The sequence below is a fragment of the Pseudophryne corroboree genome, chromosome 6 (assembly GCF_028390025.1).
Source record: "Pseudophryne corroboree isolate aPseCor3 chromosome 6, aPseCor3.hap2, whole genome shotgun sequence".
In the NCBI taxonomy this organism is placed as follows: domain Eukaryota; kingdom Metazoa; phylum Chordata; class Amphibia; order Anura; family Myobatrachidae; genus Pseudophryne; species Pseudophryne corroboree.
This window is the reverse complement of record NC_086449.1, coordinates 97,112,342-97,137,925: the sequence shown is the minus strand read 5'-3', so window position 1 is coordinate 97,137,925 and position 25,584 is coordinate 97,112,342. Positions and strand designations below refer to the sequence as shown.

The window sequence follows — 25,584 nt, the reverse complement described above, 5'->3', positions numbered from 1 at the left end:
TTCCCATAAACATCTCACAAACAATTTTCTTTGTGACTGCAAAATGATCTTTTCAGCCTGTGATGAACTTGCTCAGAGTCCATTCATTTGAGTTTCCTGTATTCAGGAATTTATGTCAGCTTTCCAGATTTCAAGAAAATGATTCACAAAGAAATGATCAAGAAATGATTCAAAGTATGGAAAGATAGCATCACAATAAGCAGTAAAGACAAATTGTGCAAGCACATTCAAAGAATCTGCTTAGTTTCTTCAATTGTCCTTACCTTCAATATTGTAAAGAAATGGATGTGTGAGAAATAAAATGAAAATGCCATGACCTGGATTCAAACCGGGGTTGCTGCGGCCACAACGCAGAGTACTAACCACTATACGATCACGGCAACTTAAACGAGCCAGGTAGGAGTCGAACCTACAATCTTCTGATCCGTAGTCAGACGCGTTATCCATTGCGCCACTGGCCCAGCTGTCTTCTGCCACTTGGAGTGTTCATCTTGTTTTTGAACCTGTTTCAAGCTTTGATGGTTATTGAAGTATATACAGAATCAAATTTTGAGAGTTGACTGTACACTCCCTGCAGGGCTTATTTCCCATAAACATCTCACAAACAATTTTCTTTGTGACTGCAAAATGATCTTTTCAGCCTGTGATGAACTTGCTCAGAGTCCATTCATTTGAGTTTCCTGTATTCAGGAATTTATGTCAGCTTTCCAGATTTCAAGAAAATGATTCACAAAGAAATGATCAAGAAATGATTCAAAGTATGGAAAGATAGCTTCACAATAAGCAGTAAAGACAAATTGTGCAAGCACATTCAAAGAATCTGCTTAGTTTCTTCAATTGTCCTTACCTTCAATATTGTAAAGAAATGGATGTGTGAGAAATAAAATGAAAATGCCGTGACCCGGATTCGAACCGTGGTTGCTGCGGCTACAACGCAGAGTACTAACCACTATACGATCACGGCAACTTAAACTAGCCAGGTAGGAGTCGAACCTTCAATCTTCTGATCCGTAGTCAGACGCGTTATCCATTGCACCACTGGCCCAGCTGTCTTATGCCACTTGGAGTGTTCATCATGTTTTTGAACCTGTTTCAAGCTTTGATGGTTATTGAAGTATATACAGAATCAAATTTTGAGAGTTGACTGTACACTTGCTGCAGGGCTTATTTCCCATAAACATCTAACAAACAATTTTCTTTGTGACTGCAAAATGATCTTTTCAGCCTGTGATGAACTTGCTCAGAGTCCATTCATTTGAGTTTCCTGTATTCAGGAATTTATGTCAGCTTTCCAGATTTCAAGAAAATGATTCACAAAGAAATGATCAAGAAATGATTCAAAGTATGGAAAGATAGCTTCACAATAAGCAGTAAAGACAAATTGTGCAAGCACATTCAAAGAATCTGCTTAGTTTCTTCAATTGTCCTTACATTCAATATTGCAAAGAAATGAATGTGTGAGAAATAAAATGAAAATGGCGTGACCCGGATTCGAACTGGGGTTGCTGCGGCCACAACGCAGAGTACTAACCACTACACGAACACGGCAACTTAAACGAGCAATGCAGGAGTCAAACCTTCAATATTCTGATCCGTAGTCAGACGCGTTATCTATTGCGCCACTGGCCCAGCTGTCTTATGCCACTTGGAGTGTTCATCATGTTTTTGAACCTGTTTCAAGCTTTGATGGTTATTGAAGTATATACAGAATCAAATTTTGAGAGTTGACTGTACACTTGCTGCAGGGCTTATTTCCCATAAACATCTCACAAACAATTTTCTTTGTGACTGCAAAATGATCTTTTCAGCCTGTGATGAACTTGCTCAGAGTCAATTCATTTAAGTTTCCTGTATTCAGGAATTTATGTCAGCTTTCCAGATTTCAAGAAAATGATTCACAAAGAAATGATCAAGAAATGATTCAAAGTATGGAAAGATAGCTTCACAATAAGCAGTAAAGACAAATTGTGCAAGCACATTCAAAGAATCTGCTTAGTTTCTTCAATTGTCCTTACCTTCAATATTGTAAAGAAATGGATGTGTGAGAAATAAAATGAAAATGCCGTGACCCGGATTCGAACCGGGGTTGCAGCGGCCACAACGCAGAGTACTAACCACTATACGATCACGGCAACTTAAACGAGCCAGGTAGGAGTCGAACCTACAATCTTCTGATCCGTAGTCAGACGTGTTATCCATTGCGCCACTGGCCTAGCTGTCTTATACCTCTTTGGAGTATTCATCATGTTTTTGAACCTGTTTCAAGCTTTGATGGTTGTTGAAGTATATACAGAATCAAATTTTCAGAGTTGACTGTACACTTGCTGCAGGGCTTATTTCCCATAAACATCTCACAAACAATTTTCTTTGTGACTGCAAAATAATCTTTTCAGCCTGTGATGAACTTGCTCAGAGTCCATTCATTTGAGTTTCCTGTATTCAGGAATTTATGTCAGCTTTCCAGATTTCAAGAAAACGATTCACAAAGAAATGATCAAGAAATGATTCAAAGTATGGAAAGATAGCTTCACAATAAGCAGTAAAGACAAATTGTGCAAGCACATTCAAAGAATCTGCTTAGTTTCTTCAATTGTCCTTACCTTCAATATTGTAAAGAAATGGATGTGTGAGAAATAAAATGAAAATGCTGTGATCCGGATTCGAACCGGGGTTGCTGCGGCCACAACGCAGAGTACTAACCACTATACGATCACGGCAACTTAAACGAGCCAGGTAGGAGTCGAACCTACAATCTTCTGATCCGTAGTCAGACGCGTTATCCATTGCACCACTGGCCTAGCTGTCTTATACCACTTTGGAGTGTTCATCATGTTTTTGAACCTGTTTCAAGCTTTGATGGTTGTTGAAGTATATACAGAATCAAATTTTCAGAGTTGACTGTACACTTGCTGCAGGGCTTATTTCCCATAAACATCTCACAAACAATTTTCTTTGTGACTGCAAAATAATCTTTTCAGCCTGTGATGAACTTGCTCAGAGTCCATTCATTTGAGTTTCCTGTATTCAGGAATTTATGTCAGCTTTCCAGATTTCAAGAAAACGATTCACAAAGAAATGATCAAGAAATGATTCAAAGTATGGAAAGATAGCTTCACAATAAGCAGTAAAGACAAATTGTGCAAGCACATTCAAAGAATCTGCTTAGTTTCTTCAATTGTCCTTACCTTCAATATTGTAAAGAAATGGATGTGTGAGAAATAAAATGAAAATGCCGTGACCCGGATTCGAACCGGGGTTGCTGCGGCCACAGCGCAGAGTACTAACCACTATACGATCACGGCAACTTAAACGAGCCAGGTAGGAGTCGAACATACAATCTGCTGATCCGTAGTCAGACGCGTTATTCATTGCGCCACTGGCCCAGCTGTCTTATGCCACTTGGAGTGTTCATCCTGTTTTTGAACCTGTTTCAAGCTTTGATGGTTATTGAAGTATATACAGAATCAAATTTTGAGAGTTGACTGTACACTTGCTGCAGGGCTTATTTCCCATAAACATCTCACAAACAATTTTTTTTGTGACTGCAAAATGATCTTTTCAGCCTGTGATGAACTTGCTCAGAGTCCATTCATTTGAGTTTCCTGTATTCAGGAATTTATGTCAGCTTTCCAGATTTCAAGAAAATGATTCACAAAGAAATGATTCAAAGTATGGAAAGATAGCTTCACAATAAGCAGTAAAGACAAATTGTGCAAGCACATTCAAAGAATCTGCTTAGTTTCTTCAATTGTCCTTACCTTCAATATTGTAAAGAAATGGATGTGTGAGAAATAAAATGAAAATGCCGTGACCCGGATTCGAACCGGGGTTGCTGCGGCCACAACGCAGAGTACTAACCACTATACGATCACGGCAACTTAAACGAGCCAGGTAGGAGTCGAACCTACAATCTTCTGATCCGTAGTCAGACGCGTTATCCATTGCGCCACTTGCCCAGCTGTCTTATACCACTTTGGAGTGTTCATCATGTTTTTGAACCTGTTTCAAGCTTTGATGGTTGTTGAAGTATATACAGAATCAAATTTTCAGAGTTGACTGTACACTTGCTGCAGGGCTTATTTCCCATAAACATCTCACAAACAATTTTCTTTGTGACTGCAAAATGATCTTTTCAGCCTGTGATGAACTTGCTCAGAGTCAATTCATTTGAGTTTCCTGTATTCAGGAATTTATGTCAGCTTTCCAGATTTCAAGAAAATGATTCACAAAGAAATGATCAAGAAATGATTCAAAGTATGGAAAGATAGCTTCACAATAAGCAGTAAAGACAAATTGTGCAAGCACATTCAAAGAATCTGCTTAGTTCTTCAATTGTCCTTACCTTCAATATTGTAAAGAAATGGATGTGTGAGAAATAAAATGAAAATGCCGTGACCTGGAATTGAACCGGGGTTGCTGCGGCCACAACGCAGAGTACTAACCACTATACGATCACAGCAACTTAAACGAGCCAGGTAGGAGTCGAACCTACAATCTTCTGATCCGTAGTCAGACGCGTTATCCATTGCGCCACTGGCCCAGCTGCCTTATGCCTCTTGGAGTGTTCATCATGTTTTTGAACCTGTTTCAAGCTTTGATGGTTATTTGAAGTATATACAGAATCAAAGTCTGAGAGTTGACTGTACACTTGCTGCTGGGCTTATTTCCCATAAACATCTCACAAACAATTTTCTTTGTGACTGCAAAATGATCTTTTCAGCCTGTGATGAACTTGCTCAGAGTCCATTCATTTGAGTTTCCTGTATTCAGGAATTAATGTCAGCTTTCCAGATTTCAAGAAAATGATTCACAAAGAAATGATTCAAAGTATGGAAAGATAGCTTCACAATAAGCAGGAAAGACAAATTGTGCAAGCACATTCAAAGAATCTGCTTAGTTTCTTCAATTGTCCTTACCTTCAATATTGTAAAGAAATGGATGTGTGAGAAATAAAATTAAAATGACGTGACCCGGATTCGAACCGGGGTTGCAGCGGCCACAACGCAGAGTACTAACCACTATACGATCACGGCAACTTAAACGAGCCAGGTAGGAGTCGAACCTACAATCTTCTGATCCGTAGTCAGACGCGTTATCCATTGCGCCACTGGCCTAGCTGTCTTATACCGCTTTGGAGTGTTCATCATGTTTTTGAACCTGTTTCAAGCTTTGATGGTTGTTGAAGTATATACAGAATCAAATTTTCAGAGTTGACTGTACACTTGCTGCAGGGCTTATTTCCCATAAACATCTCACAAACAATTTTCTTTGTGACTGCAAAATAATCTTTTCAGCCTGTGATGAACTTGCTCAGAGTCCATTCATTTGAGTTTCTTGTATTCAGGAATTTATGTCAGCTTTCCAGATTTCAAGAAAACGATTCACAAAGAAATGATCAAGAAATGATTCAAAGTATGGAAAGATAGCTTCACAATAAGCAGTAAAGACAAATTGTGCAAGCACATTCAAAGAATCTGCTTAGTTTCTTCAATTGTCCTTACCTTCAATATTGTAAAGAAATTGATGTGTGAGAAATAAAATGAAAATGCCGTGACCCGGATTCGAACTGGGGTTGCTGCGGCCACAACGCAGAGTACTAACCACTATACGATCACGGCAACTTAAACGAGCCAGGTAGGAGTCGAACCTTCAATCTTCTGATCCGTAGTCAGACGCGTTATCCATTGCGCCACTGGCCCAGCTGTCTTATGCCACTTGGAGTGTTCATCATGTTTTTGAACCTGTTTCAAGCTTTGATGGTTATTGAAGTATATACAGAATCAAATTTTGAGAGTTGACTGTACACTTGCTGCAGGGCTTATTTCCCATAAACATCTCACAAACAATTTTCTTTGTGACTGCAAAATGATCTTTTCAGCCTGTGATGAAATTGCTCAAAGTCAATTCATTTGAGTTTCCTGTATTCAGGAATTTATGTCAGCTTTCCAGATTTCAAGAAAACGATTCACAAAGAAATGATCAAGAAATGATTCAAAGTATGGAAAGATAGCTTCACAATAAGCAGTAAAGACAAATTGTGCAAGCACATTCAAAGAATCTGCTTAGTTTCTTCAATTGTCCTTACCTTCAATATTGTAAAGAAATGAATGTGTGAGAAATAAAATGAAAATGCCATGACCCGGATTCGAACCAGGGTTGCTGCGGCCACAACGCAGAGTACTAACCACTATACGATCACGGCAACTTAAACGAGCCAGGTAGGAGTCGAACATACAATCGGCTGATCCGTAGTCAGATGCGTTATCCATTGCGCCACTGGCCCAGCTGTCTTATGACACTTGGAGTGTTCATCCTGTTTTTGAACCTGTTTCAAGCTTTGATGGTTATTGAAGTATATACAGAATCAAATTTTGTGAGTTGACTGTACACTTGCTGCAGGGCTTATTTTCCATAAACATCTCACAAACAATTTTTTTTGTGACTGCAAAATGATCTTTTCAGCCTGTGATGAACTTGCTCAGAGTCCATTCATTTGAGTTTCCTGTATTCAGGAATTTATGTCAGCTTTCCAGATTTCAAGAAAATGATTCACAAAGAAATGATTCAAAGTATGGAAAGATAGCTTCACAATAAGCAGTAAAGACAAATTGTGCAAGCACATTCAAAGAATCTGCTTAGTTTCTTCAATTGTCCTTACCTTCAATATTGTAAAGAAATGGATGTGTGAGAAATAAAATGAAAATGCCGTGACCCGGATTCGAACCGGGGTTGCAGCGGCCACAACGCAGAGTACTAACCACTATACGATCACGGCAACTTAAACGAGCCAGGTAGGAGTCGAACCTACAATCTTCTGATCCGTAGTCAGACGCGTTATTCATTGCGCCACTGGCCTAGCTGTCTTATACCACTTTGGAGTGTTCATCATGTTTTTGAACCTGTTTCAAGCTTTGATGGTTGTTGAAGTATATACAGAATCAAATTTTCAGAGTTGACTGTACACTTGCTGCAGGGCTTATTTCCCATAAACATCTCACAAACAATTTTCTTTGTGACTGCAAAATAATCTTTTCAGCCTGTGATGAACTTGCTCAGAGTCCATTCATTTGAGTTTCCTGTATTCAGGAATTTATGTCAGCTTTCCAGATTTCAAGAAAACGATTCACAAAGAAATGATCAAGAAATGATTCAAAGTATGGAAAGATAGCTTCACAATAAGCAGTAAAGACAAATTGTGCAAGCACATTCAAAGAATCTGCTTAGTTTCTTCAATTGTCCTTACCTTCAATATTGTAAAGAAATGGATGTGTGAGAAATAAAATGAAAATGCTGTGATCCGGATTCGAACCGGGGTTGCTGCGGCCACAACGCAGAGTACTAACCACTATACGATCACGGCAACTTAAACGAGCCAGGTAGGAGTCGAACCTACAATCTTCTGATCCGTAGTCAGACGCGTTATCCATTGCGCCACTGGCCTGGCTGTCTTATACCACTTTGGAGTGTTCATCATGTTTTTGAACCTGTTTCAAGCTTTGATGGTTGTTGAAGTATATACAGAATCAAATTTTCAGAGTTGACTGTACACTTGCTGCAGGGCTTATTTCCCATAAACATCTCACAAACAATTTTCTTTGTGACTGCAAAATAATCTTTTCAGCCTGTGATGAACTTGCTCAGAGTCCATTCATTTGAGTTTCCTGTATTCAGGAATTTATGTCAGCTTTCCAGATTTCAAGAAAACGATTCACAAAGAAATGATCAAGAAATGATTCAAAGTATGGAAAGATAGCTTCACAATAAGCAGTAAAGACAAATTGTGCAAGCACATTCAAAGAATCTGCTTAGTTTCTTCAATTGTCCTTACCTTCAATATTGTAAAGAAATGGATGTGTGAGAAATAAAATGAAAATGCCGTCACCCGGATTCGAACCGGGGTTGCTGCGGCCACAACGCAGAGTACTAACCACTATACGATCACGGCAACTTAAACAAGCCAGGTAGGAGTCAAACATACAATCTGCTGATCTGTAGTCAGATGCGTTATTCATTGCGCCACTGGCCCAGCTGTCTTATGCCACTTGGAGTGTTCTTCCTGTTTTTGAACCTGTTTCAAGCTTTGATGGTTATTGAAGTATATACAGAATCAAATTTTGAGAGTTGACTGTACACTTGCTGCAGGGCTTATTTCCCATAAACATCTCACAAACAATTTTTTTTGTGACTGCAAAATGATCTTTTCAGCCTGTGATGAACTTGCTCAGAGTCCATTCATTTGAGTTTCCTGTATTCAGGAATTTATGTCAGCTTTCCAGTTTTCAAGAAAATGATTCACAAAGAAATGATTCAAAGTATGGAAAGATAGCTTCACAATAAGCAGTAAAGACAAATTGTGCAAGCACATTCAAAGAATCTGCTTAGTTTCTTCAATTGTCCTTACCTTCAATATTGTAAAGAAATGGATGTGTGAGAAATAAAATGAAAATGCCGTGACCCGGATTCGAACCGGGGTTGCTGCGGCCACAACGCAGAGTACTAAACACTATACGATCACGGCAACTTAAACGAGCCAGGTTGGAGTCGAACCTACAATCTTCTGATCCGTAGTCAGACGCGCTATCCATTGCGCCACTGGCCCAGCTGTCTTATACCACTTTGGAGTGTTCATCATGTTTTTGAACCTGTTTCAAGCTTTGATGGTTGTTGAAGTATATACAGAATCAAATTTTCAGAGTTGACTGTACACTTGCTGCAGGGCTTATTTCCCATAAACATCTCACAAACAATTTTCTTTGTGACTGCTAAATGATCTTTTCAGCCTGTGATGAACTTGCTCAGAGTCAATTCATTTGAGTTTCCTGTATTCAGGAATTTATGTCAGCTTTCCAGATTTCAAGAAAATGATTCACAAAGAAATGATCAAGAAATGATTCAAAGTATGGAAAGATAGCTTCACAATAAGCAGTAAAGACAAATTGTGCAAGCACATTCAAAGAATCTGCTTAGTTCTTCAATTGTCCTTACCTTCAATATTGTAAAGAAATGGATGTGTGAGAAATAAAATGAAAATGCCGTGACCTGGAATTGAACCGGGGTTGCTGCGGCCACAATGCAGAGTACTAACCACTATACGATCACGGCAACTTAAACGAGCCAGGTAGGAGTCGAACTTATAATCTTCTGATCCGTAGTCAGACGCGTTATCCATTGCGCCACTGGCCCAGCTGCCTTATGCCTCTTGGAGTGTTCATCATGTTTTTGAACCTGTTTCAAGCTTTGATGGTTATTTGAAGTATATACAGAATCAAAGTCTGAGAGTTGACTGTACACTTGCTGCAGGGCTTATTTCCCATAAACATCTCACAAACAATTTTCTTTGTGACTGCAAAATGATCTTTTCAGCCTGTGATGAAGTTGCTCAGAGTCCATTCATTTGAGTTTCCTGTATTCAGGAATTTATGTCAGCTTTCCAGATTTCAAGAAAATGATTCACAAAGAAATGATCAAGAAATGATTCAAAGTATGGAAAGATAGCTTCACAATAAGTAGTAAAGACAAATTGTGCAAGCACATTCAAAGAATCTACTTAGTTTCTTCAATTGTCCTTACCTTCAATATTGTAAAGAAATGGATGTGTGAGAAATAAAATGAAAATGCAGTGACCTGGATTCGAACCGGGGTTGCTGCGGCCACAACGCAGAGTACTAACCACTATATGATCACGACAACTTAAACGAGCCAGGTAGGAGTCGAACTTACAATCTTCTGATCCGTAGTCAGACGCGTTATCCATTGCGCCACTGGCCCAGCTGCCTTTTTCCTCTTGGAGTATTCATCATGTTTTTGAACCTGTTTCAAGCTTTGATGGTTATTGAAGTATATACAGAATCAAAGTCTGAGAGTTGACTGTACACTTGCTGCAGGGCTTATTTCCCATAAACATCTCACAAACAATTTTCTTTGTGACTGCAAAATTATCTTTTCAGCCTGTGATGAAGTTGCTCAGAGTCCATTCATTTGAGTTTCCTGTATTCAGGAATTTATGTCAGCTTTCAAGAAAATGATTCACAAAGAAATGATCAAGAAATGATTCAAAGTATGGAAAGATAGCTTCACAATAAGCAGTAAAGACAAATTGTGCAAGCACATTCAAAGAATCTACTTAGTTTCTTCAATTGTCCTTACCTTCAATATTGTAAAGAAATGGATGTGTGAGAAATAAAATGAAAATGGCGCGACCCGGATTCGAACTGGGGTTGCTGCGGCCACAATGCAGAGTACTAACCACTACACGATCACTGCAACTTAAACGAGCCAGGCAGGAGTCGAACCTTCAATATTCTGATCCGTAGTCAGACGCGTTACCCATTGCGCCACTAGCCCAGCTGTCTTATGCCACTTGGAGTGTTCATCATGTTTTTGAACCTGTTTCAAGCTTTGATGGTTATTGAAGTATATACAGAATCAAATTTTGAGAGTTGACTGTACACTTGCTGCAGGGCTTATTTCCCATAAACATCTCACAAACAATTTTCTTTGTGACTGCAAAATGATCTTTTCAGCCTGTGATGAACTTGCTCAGAGTCCATTCATTTGAGTTTCCTGTATTCAGGAATTTATGTCAGCTTTCCAGATTTCAAGAAAATGATTCACAAAGAAATGATCAAGAAATGATTCAAAGTATGGAAAGATAGCTTCACAATAAGCAGTAAAGACAAATTGTGCAAGCACATTCAAAGAATCTGCTTAGTTTCTTCAATTGTCCTTACCTTCAATATTGTAAAGAGATGGATGTGTGAGAAATAAAATGAAAATGCCGTGACCCGGATTTGAACCGGGGTTGCTGCGGCCACAACGCAGAGTACTAACCACTATACGATCATGGCAACTAAAACGAGCCAGGTAGGAGTCGAACCTACAATCTTCTGATCCGTAGTCAGACGCGTTATCCATTGCGCCACTGGCCCAGCTGCCTTATTCCTCTTGGAGTGTTCATCATGTTTTTGAACCTGTTTCAAGCTTTGATGGTTATTGAAGTATATACAGAATCAAATTTTGAGAGTTGACTGTACACTTGCTGCAGGGCTTATTTCCCATAAACATCTCACAAACAATTTTTTTTGTGACTGCAAAATGATCTTTTCAGCCTGTGATGAACTTGCTCAGAGTCCATTCATTTGAGTTTCCTGTATTCAGGAATTTATGTAAGCTTTCCAGATTTCAAGAAAATGATTCACAAAGAAATGATCAAGAAATGATTCAAAGTATGGAAAGATAGCTTCACAATAAGTAGTAAAGACAAATTGTGCAAGCACATTCAAAGAATCTACTTAGTTTCTTCAATTGTCCTTACCTTCAATATTGTAAAGAAATGGATGTGTGAGAAATAAAATGAAAATGCCGTGACCCGGATTCGAACTGGGGTTGCTGCGGCTACAACGCAGAATACTAACCACTATACGATCACGGCAACTTAAACGAGCCAGGTAGGAGTCGAACCTTCAATCTTCTGATCCGTAGTCAGACGCGTTATCCATTGCGCCACTGGCCCAGCTGTCTTATGCCACTTGGAGTGTTCATCATGTTTTTGAACCTGTTTCAAGCTTTGATGGTTATTGAAGTATATACAGAATCAAATTTTGAGAGTTGACTGTACACTTGCTGCAGGGCTTATTTCCCATAAACATCTCACAAACAATTTTCTTTGTGACTGCAAAATGATCTTTTCAGCCTGTGATGAACTTGCTCAGTCAATTCATTTGAGTTTCCTGTATTCAGGAATTTATGTCAGCTTTCCAGTTTTCAAGAAAATGATTCACAAAGAAATGATCAAGAAATGATTCAAAGTATGGAAAGATAGCTTCACAATAAGCAGTAAAGACAAATTGTGCAAGCACATTCAAAGAATCTGCTTAGTTTCTTCAATTGTCCTTACCTTCAATATTGTAAAGAAATGAATGTGTGAGAAATAAAATGAAAATGCCATGACCCGGATTCGAACCAGGGTTGCTGCGGCCACAACGCAGAGTACTAACCACTATACGATCACGGCAACTTAAACGAGCCAGGTAGGAGTCGAACATACAATCGGCTGATCCGTAGTCAGATGCGTTATCCATTGCGCCACTGGCCCAGCTGTCTTATGCCACTTGGAGTGTTCATCCTGTTTTTGAACCTGTTTCAAGCTTTGATGGTTATTGAAGTATATACAGAATCAAATTTTGTGAGTTGACTGTACACTTGCTGCAGGGCTTATTTTCCATAAACATCTCACAAACAATTTTTTTTGTGACTGCAAAATGATCTTTTCAGCCTGTGATGAACTTGCTCAGAGTCCATTCATTTGAGTTTCCTGTATTCAGGAATTTATGTCAGCTTTCCAGATTTCAAGAAAATGATTCACAAAGAAATGATTCAAAGTATGGAAAGATAGCTTCACAATAAGCAGTAAAGACAAATTGTGCAAGCACATTCAAAGAATCTGCTTAGTTTCTTCAATTGTCCTTACCTTCAATATTGTAAAGAAATGGATGTGTGAGAAATAAAATGAAAATGCCGTGACCCGGATTCGAACCGGGGTTGCAGCGGCCACAACGCAGAGTACTAACCACTATACGATCACGGCAACTTAAACGAGCCAGGTAGGAGTCGAACCTACAATCTTCTGATCCGTAGTCAGACGCGTTATTCATTGCGCCACTGGCCTAGCTGTCTTATACCACTTTGGAGTGTTCATCATGTTTTTGAACCTGTTTCAAGCTTTGATGGTTGTTGAAGTATATACAGAATCAAATTTTCAGAGTTGACTGTACACTTGCTGCAGGGCTTATTTCCCATAAACATCTCACAAACAATTTTCTTTGTGACTGCAAAATAATCTTTTCAGCCTGTGATGAACTTGCTCAGAGTCCATTCATTTGAGTTTCCTGTATTCAGGAATTTATGTCAGCTTTCCAGATTTCAAGAAAACGATTCACAAAGAAATGATCAAGAAATGATTCAAAGTATGGAAAGATAGCTTCACAATAAGCAGTAAAGACAAATTGTGCAAGCACATTCAAAGAATCTGCTTAGTTTCTTCAATTGTCCTTACCTTCAATATTGTAAAGAAATGGATGTGTGAGAAATAAAATGAAAATGCTGTGATCCGGATTCGAACCGGGGTTGCTGCGGCCACAACGCAGAGTACTAACCACTATACGATCACGGCAACTTAAACGAGCCAGGTAGGAGTCGAACCTACAATCTTCTGATCCGTAGTCAGACGCGTTATCCATTGCGCCACTGGCCTGGCTGTCTTATACCACTTTGGAGTGTTCATCATGTTTTTGAACCTGTTTCAAGCTTTGATGGTTGTTGAAGTATATACAGAATCAAATTTTCAGAGTTGACTGTACACTTGCTGCAGGGCTTATTTCCCATAAACATCTCACAAACAATTTTCTTTGTGACTGCAAAATAATCTTTTCAGCCTGTGATGAACTTGCTCAGAGTCCATTCATTTGAGTTTCCTGTATTCAGGAATTTATGTCAGCTTTCCAGATTTCAAGAAAACGATTCACAAAGAAATGATCAAGAAATGATTCAAAGTATGGAAAGATAGCTTCACAATAAGCAGTAAAGACAAATTGTGCAAGCACATTCAAAGAATCTGCTTAGTTTCTTCAATTGTCCTTACCTTCAATATTGTAAAGAAATGGATGTGTGAGAAATAAAATGAAAATGCCGTCACCCGGATTCGAACCGGGGTTGCTGCGGCCACAACGCAGAGTACTAACCACTATACGATCACGGCAACTTAAACAAGCCAGGTAGGAGTCAAACATACAATCTGCTGATCTGTAGTCAGATGCGTTATTCATTGCGCCACTGGCCCAGCTGTCTTATGCCACTTGGAGTGTTCTTCCTGTTTTTGAACCTGTTTCAAGCTTTGATGGTTATTGAAGTATATACAGAATCAAATTTTGAGAGTTGACTGTACACTTGCTGCAGGGCTTATTTCCCATAAACATCTCACAAACAATTTTTTTTGTGACTGCAAAATGATCTTTTCAGCCTGTGATGAACTTGCTCAGAGTCCATTCATTTGAGTTTCCTGTATTCAGGAATTTATGTCAGCTTTCCAGTTTTCAAGAAAATGATTCACAAAGAAATGATTCAAAGTATGGAAAGATAGCTTCACAATAAGCAGTAAAGACAAATTGTGCAAGCACATTCAAAGAATCTGCTTAGTTTCTTCAATTGTCCTTACCTTCAATATTGTAAAGAAATGGATGTGTGAGAAATAAAATGAAAATGCCGTGACCCGGATTCGAACCGGGGTTGCTGCGGCCACAACGCAGAGTACTAAACACTATACGATCACGGCAACTTAAACGAGCCAGGTTGGAGTCGAACCTACAATCTTCTGATCCGTAGTCAGACGCGCTATCCATTGCGCCACTGGCCCAGCTGTCTTATACCACTTTGGAGTGTTCATCATGTTTTTGAACCTGTTTCAAGCTTTGATGGTTGTTGAAGTATATACAGAATCAAATTTTCAGAGTTGACTGTACACTTGCTGCAGGGCTTATTTCCCATAAACATCTCACAAACAATTTTCTTTGTGACTGCTAAATGATCTTTTCAGCCTGTGATGAACTTGCTCAGAGTCAATTCATTTGAGTTTCCTGTATTCAGGAATTTATGTCAGCTTTCCAGATTTCAAGAAAATGATTCACAAAGAAATGATCAAGAAATGATTCAAAGTATGGAAAGATAGCTTCACAATAAGCAGTAAAGACAAATTGTGCAAGCACATTCAAAGAATCTGCTTAGTTCTTCAATTGTCCTTACCTTCAATATTGTAAAGAAATGGATGTGTGAGAAATAAAATGAAAATGCCGTGACCTGGAATTGAACCGGGGTTGCTGCGGCCACAATGCAGAGTACTAACCACTATACGATCACGGCAACTTAAACGAGCCAGGTAGGAGTCGAACTTACAATCTTCTGATCCGTAGTCAGACGCGTTATCCATTGCGCCACTGGCCCAGCTGCCTTATGCCTCTTGGAGTGTTCATCATGTTTTTGAACCTGTTTCAAGCTTTGATGGTTATTTGAAGTATATACAGAATCAAAGTCTGAGAGTTGACTGTACACTTGCTGCAGGGCTTATTTCCCATAAACATCTCACAAACAATTTTCTTTGTGACTGCAAAATGATCTTTTCAGCCTGTGATGAAGTTGCTCAGAGTCCATTCATTTGAGTTTCCTGTATTCAGGAATTTATGTCAGCTTTCCAGATTTCAAGAAAATGATTCACAAAGAAATGATCAAGAAATGATTCAAAGTATGGAAAGATAGCTTCACAATAAGTAGTAAAGACAAATTGTGCAAGCACATTCAAAGAATCTACTTAGTTTCTTCAATTGTCCTTACCTTCAATATTGTAAAGAAATGGATGTGTGAGAAATAAAATGAAAATGCAGTGACCTGGATTCGAACCGGGGTTGCTGCGGCCACAACGCAGAGTACTAACCACTATATGATCACGACAACTTAAACGAGCCAGGTAGGAGTCGAACTTACAATCTTCTGATCCGTAGTCAGACGCGTTATCCATTGCGCCACTGGCCCAGCTGCCTTTTTCCTCTTGGAGTATTCATCATGTTTTTGAACCTGTTTCAAGCTTTGATGGTTATTGAAGTATATACAGAATCAAAGTCTGAGAGTTGACTGTACACTTGCTGCAGGGCTTATTTCCCATAAACATCTCACAAACAATTTTCTTTGTGACTGCAAAATTATCTTTTCAGCCTGTGATGAAGTTGCTCAGAGTCCATTCATTTGAGTTTCCTGTATTCAGGAATTTATGTCAGCTTTCAAGAAAATGATTCACAAAGAAATGATCAAGAAATGATTCAAAGTATGGAAAGATAGCTTCACAATAAGCAGTAAAGACAAATTGTGCAAGCACATTCAAAGAATCTACTTAGTTTCTTCAATTGTCCTTACCTTCAATATTGTAAAGAAATGGATGTGTGAGAAATAAAATGAAAATGGCACGACCCGGATTCGAACTGGGGTTGCTGCGGCCACAATGCAGAGTACTAACCACTACACGATCACTGCAACTTAAACGAGCCAGGCAGGAGTCGAACCTTCAATATTCTGATCCGTAGTCAGACGCGTTACCCATTGCGCCACTGGCCCAGCTGTCTTATGCCACTTGGAGTGTTCATCATGTTTTTGAACCTGTTTCAAGCTTTGATGGTTATTGAAGTATATACAGAATCAAATTTTGAGAGTTGACTGTACACTTGCTGCAGGGCTTATTTCCCATAAACATCTCACAAACAATTTTCTTTGTGACTGCAAAATGATCTTTTCAGCCTGTGATGAACTTGCTCAGAGTCCATTCATTTGAGTTTCCTGTATTCAGGAATTTATGTCAGCTTTCCAGATTTCAAGAAAATGATTCACAAAGAAATGATCAAGAAATGATTCAAAGTATGGAAAGATAGCTTCACAATATGCAGTAAAGACAAATTGTGCAAGCACATTCAAAGAATCTGCTTAGTTTCTTCAATTGTCCTTACCTTCAATATTGTAAAGAGATGGATGTGTGAGAAATAAAATGAAAATGCCGTGACCCGGATTTGAACCGGGGTTGCTGCGGCCACAACGCAGAGTACTAACCACTATACGATCATGGCAACTAAAACGAGCCAGGTAGGAGTCGAACCTACAATCTTCTGATCCGTAGTCAGACGCGTTATCCATTGCGCCACTGGCCCAGCTGCCTTATTCCTCTTGGAGTGTTCATCATGTGTTTGAACCTGTTTCAAGCTTTGATGGTTATTGAAGTATATACAGAATCAAATTTTGAGAGTTGACTGTACACTTGCTGCAGGGCTTATTTCCCATAAACATCTCACAAACAATTTTTTTTGTGACTGCAAAATGATCTTTTCAGCCTGTGATGAACTTGCTCAGAGTCCATTCATTTGAGTTTCCTGTATTCAGGAATTTATGTAAGCTTTCCAGATTTCAAGAAAATGATTCACAAAGAAATGATCAAGAAATGATTCAAAGTATGGAAAGATAGCTTCACAATAAGTAGTAAAGACAAATTGTGCAAGCACATTCAAAGAATCTACTTAGTTTCTTCAATTGTCCTTACCTTCAATATTGTAAAGAAATGGATGTGTGAGAAATAAAATGAAAATGCCGTGACCCGGATTCGAACTGGGGTTGCTGCGGCTACAACGCAGAATACTAACCACTATACGATCACGGCAACTTAAACGAGCCAGGTAGGAGTCGAACCTTCAATCTTCTGATCCGTAGTCAGACGCGTTATCCATTGCGCCACTGGCCCAGCTGTCTTATGCCACTTGGAGTGTTCATCATGTTTTTGAACCTGTTTCAAGCTTTGATGGTTATTGAAGTATATACAGAATCAAATTTTGAGAGTTGACTGTACACTTGCTGCAGGGCTTATTTCCCATAAACATCTCACAAACAATTTTCTTTGTGACTGCAAAATGATCTTTTCAGCCTGTGATGAACTTGCTCAGTCAATTCATTTGAGTTTCCTGTATTCAGGAATTTATGTCAGCTTTCCAGATTTCAAGAAAACGATTCACAAAGAAATGATCAAGAAATGATTCAAAGTATGGAAAGATAGCTTCACAATAAGCAGTAAAGACAAATAGTGCAAGCACATTCAAAGAATCTGCTTAGTTTCTTCAATTGTCCTTACCTTCAATATTGTAAAGAAATGGATGTGTGAGAAATAAAATGAAAATGCCGTGACCCGGATTCGAACCGGGGTTGCTGCGGCCACAGCGCAGAGTACTAACCACTATACGATCACGGCAACTTAAACGAGCCAGGTAGGAGTCGAACATACAATCTGCTGATCCGTAGTCAGACGCGTTATTCATTGCGCCACTGGCCCAGCTGTCTTATGCCACTTGGAGTGTTCATCCTGTTTTTGAACCTGTTTCAAGCTTTGATGGTTATTGAAGTATATACAGAATCAAATTTTGAGAGTTGACTGTACACTTGCTGCAGGGCTTATTTCCCATAAACATCTCACAAACAATTTTTTTTGTGACTGCAAAATGATCTTTTCAGCCTGTGATGAACTTGCTCAGAGTCCATTCATTTGAGTTTCCTGTATTCAGGAATTTATGTCAGCTTTCCAGATTTCAAGAAAATTATTCACAAAGAAATGATTCAAAGTATGGAAAGATAGCTTCACAATAAGCAGTAAAGACAAATTGTGCAAGCACATTCAAAGAATCTGCTTAGTTTCTTCAATTGTCCTTACCTTCAATATTGTAAAGAAATGGATGTGTGAGAAATAAAATGAAAATGCCGTGACCCGGATTCGAACCGGGGTTGCTGCGGCCACAACGCAGAGTACTAACCACTATACGATCACAGCAACTTAAACGAGCCAGGTAAGAGTCGAACCTACAATCTTCTGATCCGTAGTCAGACGCGTTATCCATTGCGCCACTTGCCCAGCTGTCTTATACCACTTTGGAGTGTTCATCATGTTTTTGAACCTGTTTCAAGCTTTGATGGTTGTTGAAGTATATACAGAATCAAATTTTCAGAGTTGACTGTACACTTGCTGCAGGGCTTATTTCCCATAAACATCTCACAAACAATTTTCTTTGTGACTGCAAAATGATCTTTTCAGCCTGTGATGAACTTGCTCAGAGTCAATTCATTTGAGTTTCCTGTATTCAGGAATTTATGTCAGCTTTCCAGATTTCAAGAAAATGATTCACAAAGAAATGATCAAGAAATGATTCAAAGTATGGAAAGATAGCTTCACAATAAGCAGTAAAGACAAATTGTGCAAGCACATTCAAAGAATCTGCTTAGTTCTTCAATTGTCCTTACCTTCAATATTGTAAAGAAATGGATGTGTGAGAAATAAAATGAAAATGCCGTGACCTGGAATTGAACCGGGGTTGCTGCGGCCACAACGCAGAGTACTAACCACTATACGATCACAGCAACTTAAACGAGCCAGGTAGGAGTCGAACCTACAATCTTCTGATCCGTAGTCAGACGCGTTACCCATTGCGCCACTGGCCCAGCTGCCTTATGCCTCTTGGAGTGTTCATCATGTTTTTGAACCTGTTTCAAGCTTTGATGGTTATTTGAAGTATATACAGAATCAAAGTCTGAGAGTTGACTGTACACTTGCTGCTGGGCTTATTTCCCATAAACATCTCACAAACAATTTTCTTTGTGACTGCAAAATGATCTTTTCAGCCTGTGATGAAGTTGCTCAGAGTCCATTCATTTGAGTTTCCTGTATTCAGGAATTTATGTCAGCTTTCCAGATTTCAAGAAAATGATTCACAAAGAAATGATCAAGAAATGATTCAAAGTATGGAAAGATAGCTTCACAATAAGTAGTAAAGACAAATTGTGCACGCACATTCAAAGAATCTACTTAGTTTCTTCAATTGTCCTTACCTTCAATATTGTAAAGAAATGGATGTGTGAGAAATAAAATGAAAATGCAGTGACCTGGATTCGAACCGGGGTTGCTGCGGCCACAATGCAGAGTACTAACCACTATATGATCACGACAACTTAAACGAGCCAGGTAGGAGTCGAACTTACAATCTTCTGATCCGTAGTCAGACGCGTTATCCATTGCGCCACTGGCCCAGCTGCCTTATTCCTCTTGGAGTATTCATCATGTTTTTGAACCTGTTTCAAGCTTTGATGGTTATTGAAGTATATACAGAATCAAAGTCTGAGAGTTGACTGTACACTTGCTGCAGGGCTTATTTCCCATAAACATCTCACAAACAATTTTCTTTGTGACTGCAAAATTATCTTTTCAGCCTGTGATGAAGTTGCTCAGAGTCCATTCATTTGAGTTTCCTGTATTCAGGAATTTATGTCAGCTTTCAAGAAAATGATTCACAAAGAAATGATCAAGAAATGATTCAAAGTATGGAAAGATAGCTTCACAATAAGCAGTAAAGACAAATTGTGCAAGCAAATTCAAAGAATCTGCTTAGTTTCTTCAATTGTCCTTACCTTCAATATTGTAAAGAAATGAATGTGTGAGAAATAAAATGAAAATGGCGCGACCCGGATTCGAACTGGGGTTGCTGCGGCCACAATGCAGAGTACTAACCACTACACAATCACGGCAACTTAAACGAGCCAGGCAGGAGTCGAACCTTCAATATTCTGATCTGTAGTCAGACGCGTTATCCATTGCGCCACTGGCCCAGCTGTCTTATGCCACTTGGAGTGTTCATCATGTTTTTGAACCTGTTTCAAGCTTTGATGGTTATTGAAGTATATACAGAATCAAATTTTGAGAGTTGACTGTACACTTGCTGCAGGGCTTATTTCCCATAAACATCTCACAAACAATTTTCTTTGTGACTGCAAAATGATCTTTTCAGCCTGTGATGAACTTGCTCAGAGTCCATTCATTTGAGTTTCCTGTATTCAGGAATTTATGTCAGCTTTCCAGATTTCAAGAAAATGATTCACAAAGAAATGATCAAGAAATGATTCAAAGTATGGAAAGATAGCTTCACAATAAGCAGTAAAGACAAATTGTGCAAGCACATTCAAAGAATCTGCTTAGTTTCTTCAATTGTCATTACCTTCAATATTGTAAAGAAATGGATGTGTGAGAAATAAAATGAAAATGCCGTGACCCGGATTTGAACCGGGGTTGCTGCGGCCACAACGCAGAGTACTAACCACTATACGATCATGGCAACTAAAACTAGCCAGGTAGGAGTCGAACCTACAATCTTCTGATCCGTAGTCAGACGCGTTATCCATTGCGCCACTTGCCCAGCTGTCTTATACCACTTTGGAGTGTTCATCATGTTTTTGAACCTGTTTCAAGCTTTGATGGTTGTTGAAGTATATACAGAATCAAATTTTCAGAGTTGACTGTACACTTGCTGCAGGGCTTATTTCCCATAAACATCTCACAAACAATTTTCTTTGTGACTGCAAAATGATCTTTTCAGCCTGTGATGAACTTGCTCAGAGTCAATTCATTTGAGTTTCCTGTATTCAGGAATTTATGTCAGCTTTCCAGATTTCAAGAAAATGATTCACAAAGAAATGATCAAGAAATGATTCAAAGTATGGAAAGATAGCTTCACAATAAGCAGTAAAGACAAATTGTGCAAGCACATTCAAAGAATCTGCTTAGTTCTTCAATTGTCCTTACCTTCAATATTGTAAAGAAATGGATGTGTGAGAAATAAAATGAAAATGCCGTGACCTGGAATTGAACCGGGGTTGCTGCGGCCACAACGCAGAGTACTAACCACTATACGATCACAGCAACTTAAACGAGCCAGGTAGGAGTCGAACCTACAATCTTCTGATCCGTAGTCAGACGCGTTATCCATTGCGCCACTGGCCCAGCTGCCTTATGCCTCTTGGAGTGTTCATCATGTTTTTGAACCTGTTTCAAGCTTTGATGGTTATTTGAAGTATATACAGAATCAAAGTCTGAGAGTTGACTGTACACTTGCTGCTGGGCTTATTTCCCATAAACATCTCACAAACAATTTTCTTTGTGACTGCAAAATGATCTTTTCAGCCTGTGATGAAGTTGCTCAGAGTCCATTCATTTGAGTTTCCTGTATTCAGGAATTTATGTCAGCTTTCCAGATTTCAAGAAAATGATTCACAAAGAAATGATCAAGAAATGATTCAAAGTATGGAAAGATAGCTTCACAATAAGTAGTAAAGACAAATTGTGCACGCACATTCAAAGAATCTACTTAGTTTCTTCAATTGTCCTTACCTTCAATATTGTAAAGAAATGGATGTGTGAGAAATAAAATGAAAATGCAGTGACCTGGATTCGAACCGGGGTTGCTGCGGCCACAATGCAGAGTACTAACCACTATATGATCACGACAACTTAAACGAGCCAGGTAGGAGTCGAACTTACAATCTTCTGATCCGTAGTCAGACGCGTTATCCATTGCGCCACTGGCCCAGCTGCCTTATTCCTCTTGGAGTATTCATCATGTTTTTGAACCTGTTTCAAGCTTTGATGGTTATTGAAGTATATACAGAATCAAAGTCTGAGAGTTGACTGTACACTTGCTGCAGGGCTTATTTCCCATAAACATCTCACAAACAATTTTCTTTGTGACTGCAAAATTATCTTTTCAGCCTGTGATGAAGTTGCTCAGAGTCCATTCATTTGAGTTTCCTGTATTCAGGAATTTATGTCAGCTTTCAAGAAAATGATTCACAAAGAAATGATCAAGAAATGATTCAAAGTATGGAAAGATAGCTTCACAATAAGCAGTAAAGACAAATTGTGCAAGCAAATTCAAAGAATCTGCTTAGTTTCTTCAATTGTCCTTACCTTCAATATTGTAAAGAAATGAATGTGTGAGAAATAAAATGAAAATGGCGCGACCCGGATTCGAACTGGGGTTGCTGCGGCCACAATGCAGAGTACTAACCACTACACAATCACGGCAACTTAAACGAGCCAGGCAGGAGTCGAACCTTCAATATTCTGATCTGTAGTCAGACGCGTTATCCATTGCGCCACTGGCCCAGCTGTCTTATGCCACTTGGAGTGTTCATCATGTTTTTGAACCTGTTTCAAGCTTTGATGGTTATTGAAGTATATACAGAATCAAATTTTGAGAGTTGACTGTACACTTGCTGCAGGGCTTATTTCCCATAAACATCTCACAAACAATTTTCTTTGTGACTGCAAAATGATCTTTTCAGCCTGTGATGAACTTGCTCAGAGTCCATTCATTTGAGTTTCCTGTATTCAGGAATTTATGTCAGCTTTCCAGATTTCAAGAAAATGATTCACAAAGAAATGATCAAGAAATGATTCAAAGTATGGAAAGATAGCTTCACAATAAGCAGTAAAGACAAATTGTGCAAGCACATTCAAAGAATCTGCTTAGTTTCTTCAATTGTCCTTACCTTCAATATTGTAAAGAAATTGATGTGTGAGAAATAAAATGAAAATGCCATGACCCGGATTCGAACTGGGATTGCTGCGGCCACAACGCAGAGTACTAACCACTATACGATCACGGCAACTTAAACGAGCCAGGTAGGAGTCGAACCTTCAATCTTCTGATCCGTAGTCAGACGCGTTATCCATTGCGCCACTGGCCCAGCTGTCTTATGCCACTTGGAGTGTTCATCATGTTTTTGAACCTGTTTCAAGCTTTGATGGTTATTGAAGTATATACAGAATCAAATTTTGAGAGTTGACTGTACACTTGCTGCAGGGCTTATTTCCCATAAACATCTCACAAACAATTTTCTTTGTGACTGCAAAATGATCTTTTCAGCCTGTGATGAAATTGCTCAAAGTCAATTCATTTGAGTTTCCTGTATTCAGGAATTTATGTCAGCTTTCCAGATTTCAAGAAAACGATTCACAAAGAAATGATCAAGAAATGATTCAAAGTATGGAAAGATAGCTTCACAATAAGCAGTAAAGACAAATTGTGCAAGCACATTCAAAGAATCTGCTTAGTTTCTTCAATTGTCCTTACCTTCAATATTGTAAAGAAATGAATGTGTGAGAAATAAAATGAAAATGCCGTGACCCGGGTTCGAACCAGGGTTGCTGCGGCCACAACGCAGAGTACTAACCACTATACGATCACGGCAACTTAAACGAGCCAGGTAGGAGTCGAACATACAATCGGCTGATCCGTAGTCAGATGCGTTATCCATTGCGCCACTGGCCCAGCTGTCTTATGCCACTTGGAGTGTTCATCCTGTTTTTGAACCTGTTTCAAGCTTTGATGGTTATTGAAGTATATACAGAATCAAATTTTGTGAGTTGACTGTACACTTGCTGCAGGGCTTATTTTCCATAAACATCTCACAAACAATTTTTTTTGTGACTGCAAAATGATCTTTTCAGCCTGTGATGAACTTGCTCAGAGTCCATTCATTTGAGTTTCCTGTATTCAGGAATTTATGTCAGCTTTCCAGATTTCAAGAAAATGATTCACAAAGAAATGATTCAAAGTATGGAAAGATAGCTTCACAATAAGCAGTAAAGACAAATTGTGCAAGCACATTCAAAGAATCTGCTTAGTTTCTTCAATTGTCCTTACCTTCAATATTGTAAAGAAATGGATGTGTGAGAAATAAAATGAAAATGCCGTGACCCAGATTCGAACCGGGGTTGCTGCGGCCACAACGCAGAGTACTAACCACTATACAATCACGGCAACTTAAACGAGCCAGGAAGGAGTCGAACCTACAATCTTCTGATCCGTAGTCAGACGCGTTATCCATTGCGCCACTGGCCCAGCTGTCTTATACCACTTTGGAGTGTTCATCATGTTTTTGAACCTGTTTCAAGCTTTGATGGTTGTTGAAGTATATACAGAATCAAATTTTCAGAGTTGACTGTACACTTGCTGCAGGGCTTATTTCCCATAAACATCTCACAAACAATTTTCTTTGTGACTGCAAAATAATCTTTTCAGCCTGTGATGAACTTGCTCAGAGTCCATTCATTTGAGTTTCCTGTATTCAGGAATTTATGTCAGCTTTCCAGATTTCAAGAAAACGATTCACAAAGAAATGATCAAGAAATGATTCAAAGTATGGAAAGATAGCTTCACAATAAGCAGTAAAGACAAATTGTGCAAGCACATTCAAAGAATCTGCTTAGTTTCTTCAATTGTCCTTACCTTCAATATTGTAAAGAAATGGATGTGTGAGAAATAAAATGAAAATGCTGTGATCTGGATTCGAACCGGGGTTGCTGCGGCCACAACGCAGAGTACTAACCACTATACGATCACGGCAACTTAAACGAGCCAGGTAGGAGTCGAACCTACAATCTTCTGATCCGTAGTCAGATGCGTTATCCATTGCGCCACTGGCCTGGCTGTCTTATACCACTTTGGAGTGTTCATCATGTTTTTGAACCTGTTTCAAGCTTTGATGGTTGTTGAAGTATATACAGAATCAAATTTTCAGAGTTGACTGTACACTTGCTGCAGGGCTTATTTCCCATAAACATCTCACAAACAATTTTCTTTGTGACTGCAAAATAATCTTTTCAGCCTGTGATGAACTTGCTCAGAGTCCATTCATTTGAGTTTCCTGTATTCAGGAATTTATGTCAGCTTTCCAGATTTCAAGAAAACGATTCACAAAGAAATGATCAAGAAATGATTCAAAGTATGGAAAGATAGCTTCACAATAAGCAGTAAAGACAAATTGTGCAAGCACATTCAAAGAATCTGCTTAGTTTCTTCAATTGTCCTTACCTTCAATATTGTAAAGAAATGGATGTGTGAGAAATAAAATGAAAATGCCGTCACCCGGATTGCTGCGGCCACAACGCAGAGTACTAACCACTATACGATCACGGCAACTTAAACAAGCCAGGTAGGAGTCAAACATACAATCTGCTGATCCGTAGTCAGATGCGTTATTCATTGCGCCACTGGCCCAGCTGTCTTATGCCACTTGGAGTGTTCTTCCTGTTTTTGAACCTGTTTCAAGCTTTGATGGTTATTGAAGTATATACAGAATCAAATTTTGAGAGTTGACTGTACACTTGCTGCAGGGCTTATTTCCCATAAA

At 39.0% G+C, this 25,584-nt stretch overlaps 38 non-coding genes across 38 annotated transcripts; all 38 read right to left on the bottom strand.

The window, feature by feature from the left end:
* Window positions 1–388: 388 nt before the first annotated feature.
* On the bottom strand, window positions 389–461 carry TRNAR-ACG (transfer RNA arginine (anticodon ACG)). Its single transcript has one exon. It is a non-coding gene; the product is annotated as a tRNA-Arg (tRNA).
* A 2,264-nt stretch (window positions 462–2,725) lies between these two features.
* Window positions 2,726–2,798, bottom strand: TRNAR-ACG (transfer RNA arginine (anticodon ACG)). Its single transcript has one exon. It is a non-coding gene; the product is annotated as a tRNA-Arg (tRNA).
* Window positions 2,799–3,230: 432 nt separating this feature from the next.
* On the bottom strand, window positions 3,231–3,302 carry TRNAH-GUG (transfer RNA histidin (anticodon GUG)). The gene has a single exon. It is a non-coding gene; the product is annotated as a tRNA-His (tRNA).
* Window positions 3,303–3,803: 501 nt separating this feature from the next.
* Window positions 3,804–3,875, bottom strand: TRNAH-GUG (transfer RNA histidin (anticodon GUG)). Its single transcript has one exon. It is a non-coding gene; the product is annotated as a tRNA-His (tRNA).
* Window positions 3,876–3,883: 8 nt separating this feature from the next.
* Window positions 3,884–3,956, bottom strand: TRNAR-ACG (transfer RNA arginine (anticodon ACG)). Its single transcript has one exon. It is a non-coding gene; the product is annotated as a tRNA-Arg (tRNA).
* A 511-nt stretch (window positions 3,957–4,467) lies between these two features.
* Window positions 4,468–4,540, bottom strand: TRNAR-ACG (transfer RNA arginine (anticodon ACG)). The gene has a single exon. It is a non-coding gene; the product is annotated as a tRNA-Arg (tRNA).
* A 501-nt stretch (window positions 4,541–5,041) lies between these two features.
* On the bottom strand, window positions 5,042–5,114 carry TRNAR-ACG (transfer RNA arginine (anticodon ACG)). Its single transcript has one exon. It is a non-coding gene; the product is annotated as a tRNA-Arg (tRNA).
* Window positions 5,115–5,626: 512 nt separating this feature from the next.
* Window positions 5,627–5,699, bottom strand: TRNAR-ACG (transfer RNA arginine (anticodon ACG)). Its single transcript has one exon. It is a non-coding gene; the product is annotated as a tRNA-Arg (tRNA).
* A 431-nt stretch (window positions 5,700–6,130) lies between these two features.
* TRNAH-GUG (transfer RNA histidin (anticodon GUG)) lies at window positions 6,131–6,202 on the bottom strand. The gene has a single exon. It is a non-coding gene; the product is annotated as a tRNA-His (tRNA).
* A 1,166-nt stretch (window positions 6,203–7,368) lies between these two features.
* Window positions 7,369–7,441, bottom strand: TRNAR-ACG (transfer RNA arginine (anticodon ACG)). Its single transcript has one exon. It is a non-coding gene; the product is annotated as a tRNA-Arg (tRNA).
* A 1,085-nt stretch (window positions 7,442–8,526) lies between these two features.
* On the bottom strand, window positions 8,527–8,599 carry TRNAR-ACG (transfer RNA arginine (anticodon ACG)). Its single transcript has one exon. It is a non-coding gene; the product is annotated as a tRNA-Arg (tRNA).
* A 1,096-nt stretch (window positions 8,600–9,695) lies between these two features.
* Window positions 9,696–9,768, bottom strand: TRNAR-ACG (transfer RNA arginine (anticodon ACG)). Its single transcript has one exon. It is a non-coding gene; the product is annotated as a tRNA-Arg (tRNA).
* Window positions 9,769–10,271: 503 nt separating this feature from the next.
* TRNAR-ACG (transfer RNA arginine (anticodon ACG)) lies at window positions 10,272–10,344 on the bottom strand. Its single transcript has one exon. It is a non-coding gene; the product is annotated as a tRNA-Arg (tRNA).
* A 431-nt stretch (window positions 10,345–10,775) lies between these two features.
* Window positions 10,776–10,847, bottom strand: TRNAH-GUG (transfer RNA histidin (anticodon GUG)). The gene has a single exon. It is a non-coding gene; the product is annotated as a tRNA-His (tRNA).
* Window positions 10,848–10,855: 8 nt separating this feature from the next.
* TRNAR-ACG (transfer RNA arginine (anticodon ACG)) lies at window positions 10,856–10,928 on the bottom strand. Its single transcript has one exon. It is a non-coding gene; the product is annotated as a tRNA-Arg (tRNA).
* Window positions 10,929–11,439: 511 nt separating this feature from the next.
* Window positions 11,440–11,512, bottom strand: TRNAR-ACG (transfer RNA arginine (anticodon ACG)). Its single transcript has one exon. It is a non-coding gene; the product is annotated as a tRNA-Arg (tRNA).
* Window positions 11,513–11,941: 429 nt separating this feature from the next.
* On the bottom strand, window positions 11,942–12,013 carry TRNAH-GUG (transfer RNA histidin (anticodon GUG)). The gene has a single exon. It is a non-coding gene; the product is annotated as a tRNA-His (tRNA).
* Window positions 12,014–13,179: 1,166 nt separating this feature from the next.
* On the bottom strand, window positions 13,180–13,252 carry TRNAR-ACG (transfer RNA arginine (anticodon ACG)). Its single transcript has one exon. It is a non-coding gene; the product is annotated as a tRNA-Arg (tRNA).
* Window positions 13,253–14,337: 1,085 nt separating this feature from the next.
* Window positions 14,338–14,410, bottom strand: TRNAR-ACG (transfer RNA arginine (anticodon ACG)). The gene has a single exon. It is a non-coding gene; the product is annotated as a tRNA-Arg (tRNA).
* A 511-nt stretch (window positions 14,411–14,921) lies between these two features.
* Window positions 14,922–14,994, bottom strand: TRNAR-ACG (transfer RNA arginine (anticodon ACG)). Its single transcript has one exon. It is a non-coding gene; the product is annotated as a tRNA-Arg (tRNA).
* Window positions 14,995–15,506: 512 nt separating this feature from the next.
* TRNAR-ACG (transfer RNA arginine (anticodon ACG)) lies at window positions 15,507–15,579 on the bottom strand. Its single transcript has one exon. It is a non-coding gene; the product is annotated as a tRNA-Arg (tRNA).
* Window positions 15,580–16,082: 503 nt separating this feature from the next.
* Window positions 16,083–16,155, bottom strand: TRNAR-ACG (transfer RNA arginine (anticodon ACG)). The gene has a single exon. It is a non-coding gene; the product is annotated as a tRNA-Arg (tRNA).
* Window positions 16,156–16,586: 431 nt separating this feature from the next.
* Window positions 16,587–16,658, bottom strand: TRNAH-GUG (transfer RNA histidin (anticodon GUG)). The gene has a single exon. It is a non-coding gene; the product is annotated as a tRNA-His (tRNA).
* Window positions 16,659–16,666: 8 nt separating this feature from the next.
* On the bottom strand, window positions 16,667–16,739 carry TRNAR-ACG (transfer RNA arginine (anticodon ACG)). Its single transcript has one exon. It is a non-coding gene; the product is annotated as a tRNA-Arg (tRNA).
* Window positions 16,740–17,250: 511 nt separating this feature from the next.
* TRNAR-ACG (transfer RNA arginine (anticodon ACG)) lies at window positions 17,251–17,323 on the bottom strand. The gene has a single exon. It is a non-coding gene; the product is annotated as a tRNA-Arg (tRNA).
* A 429-nt stretch (window positions 17,324–17,752) lies between these two features.
* TRNAH-GUG (transfer RNA histidin (anticodon GUG)) lies at window positions 17,753–17,824 on the bottom strand. Its single transcript has one exon. It is a non-coding gene; the product is annotated as a tRNA-His (tRNA).
* A 501-nt stretch (window positions 17,825–18,325) lies between these two features.
* TRNAH-GUG (transfer RNA histidin (anticodon GUG)) lies at window positions 18,326–18,397 on the bottom strand. The gene has a single exon. It is a non-coding gene; the product is annotated as a tRNA-His (tRNA).
* Window positions 18,398–18,989: 592 nt separating this feature from the next.
* TRNAR-ACG (transfer RNA arginine (anticodon ACG)) lies at window positions 18,990–19,062 on the bottom strand. The gene has a single exon. It is a non-coding gene; the product is annotated as a tRNA-Arg (tRNA).
* Window positions 19,063–19,574: 512 nt separating this feature from the next.
* Window positions 19,575–19,647, bottom strand: TRNAR-ACG (transfer RNA arginine (anticodon ACG)). The gene has a single exon. It is a non-coding gene; the product is annotated as a tRNA-Arg (tRNA).
* Window positions 19,648–20,150: 503 nt separating this feature from the next.
* TRNAC-ACA (transfer RNA cysteine (anticodon ACA)) lies at window positions 20,151–20,223 on the bottom strand. Its single transcript has one exon. It is a non-coding gene; the product is annotated as a tRNA-Cys (tRNA).
* A 431-nt stretch (window positions 20,224–20,654) lies between these two features.
* On the bottom strand, window positions 20,655–20,726 carry TRNAH-GUG (transfer RNA histidin (anticodon GUG)). The gene has a single exon. It is a non-coding gene; the product is annotated as a tRNA-His (tRNA).
* Window positions 20,727–21,318: 592 nt separating this feature from the next.
* TRNAR-ACG (transfer RNA arginine (anticodon ACG)) lies at window positions 21,319–21,391 on the bottom strand. The gene has a single exon. It is a non-coding gene; the product is annotated as a tRNA-Arg (tRNA).
* A 512-nt stretch (window positions 21,392–21,903) lies between these two features.
* TRNAR-ACG (transfer RNA arginine (anticodon ACG)) lies at window positions 21,904–21,976 on the bottom strand. Its single transcript has one exon. It is a non-coding gene; the product is annotated as a tRNA-Arg (tRNA).
* A 503-nt stretch (window positions 21,977–22,479) lies between these two features.
* On the bottom strand, window positions 22,480–22,552 carry TRNAC-ACA (transfer RNA cysteine (anticodon ACA)). Its single transcript has one exon. It is a non-coding gene; the product is annotated as a tRNA-Cys (tRNA).
* Window positions 22,553–23,063: 511 nt separating this feature from the next.
* TRNAR-ACG (transfer RNA arginine (anticodon ACG)) lies at window positions 23,064–23,136 on the bottom strand. The gene has a single exon. It is a non-coding gene; the product is annotated as a tRNA-Arg (tRNA).
* Window positions 23,137–23,567: 431 nt separating this feature from the next.
* On the bottom strand, window positions 23,568–23,639 carry TRNAH-GUG (transfer RNA histidin (anticodon GUG)). The gene has a single exon. It is a non-coding gene; the product is annotated as a tRNA-His (tRNA).
* A 581-nt stretch (window positions 23,640–24,220) lies between these two features.
* Window positions 24,221–24,293, bottom strand: TRNAR-ACG (transfer RNA arginine (anticodon ACG)). Its single transcript has one exon. It is a non-coding gene; the product is annotated as a tRNA-Arg (tRNA).
* Window positions 24,294–24,805: 512 nt separating this feature from the next.
* Window positions 24,806–24,878, bottom strand: TRNAR-ACG (transfer RNA arginine (anticodon ACG)). The gene has a single exon. It is a non-coding gene; the product is annotated as a tRNA-Arg (tRNA).
* Window positions 24,879–25,584: the final 706 nt, after the last annotated feature.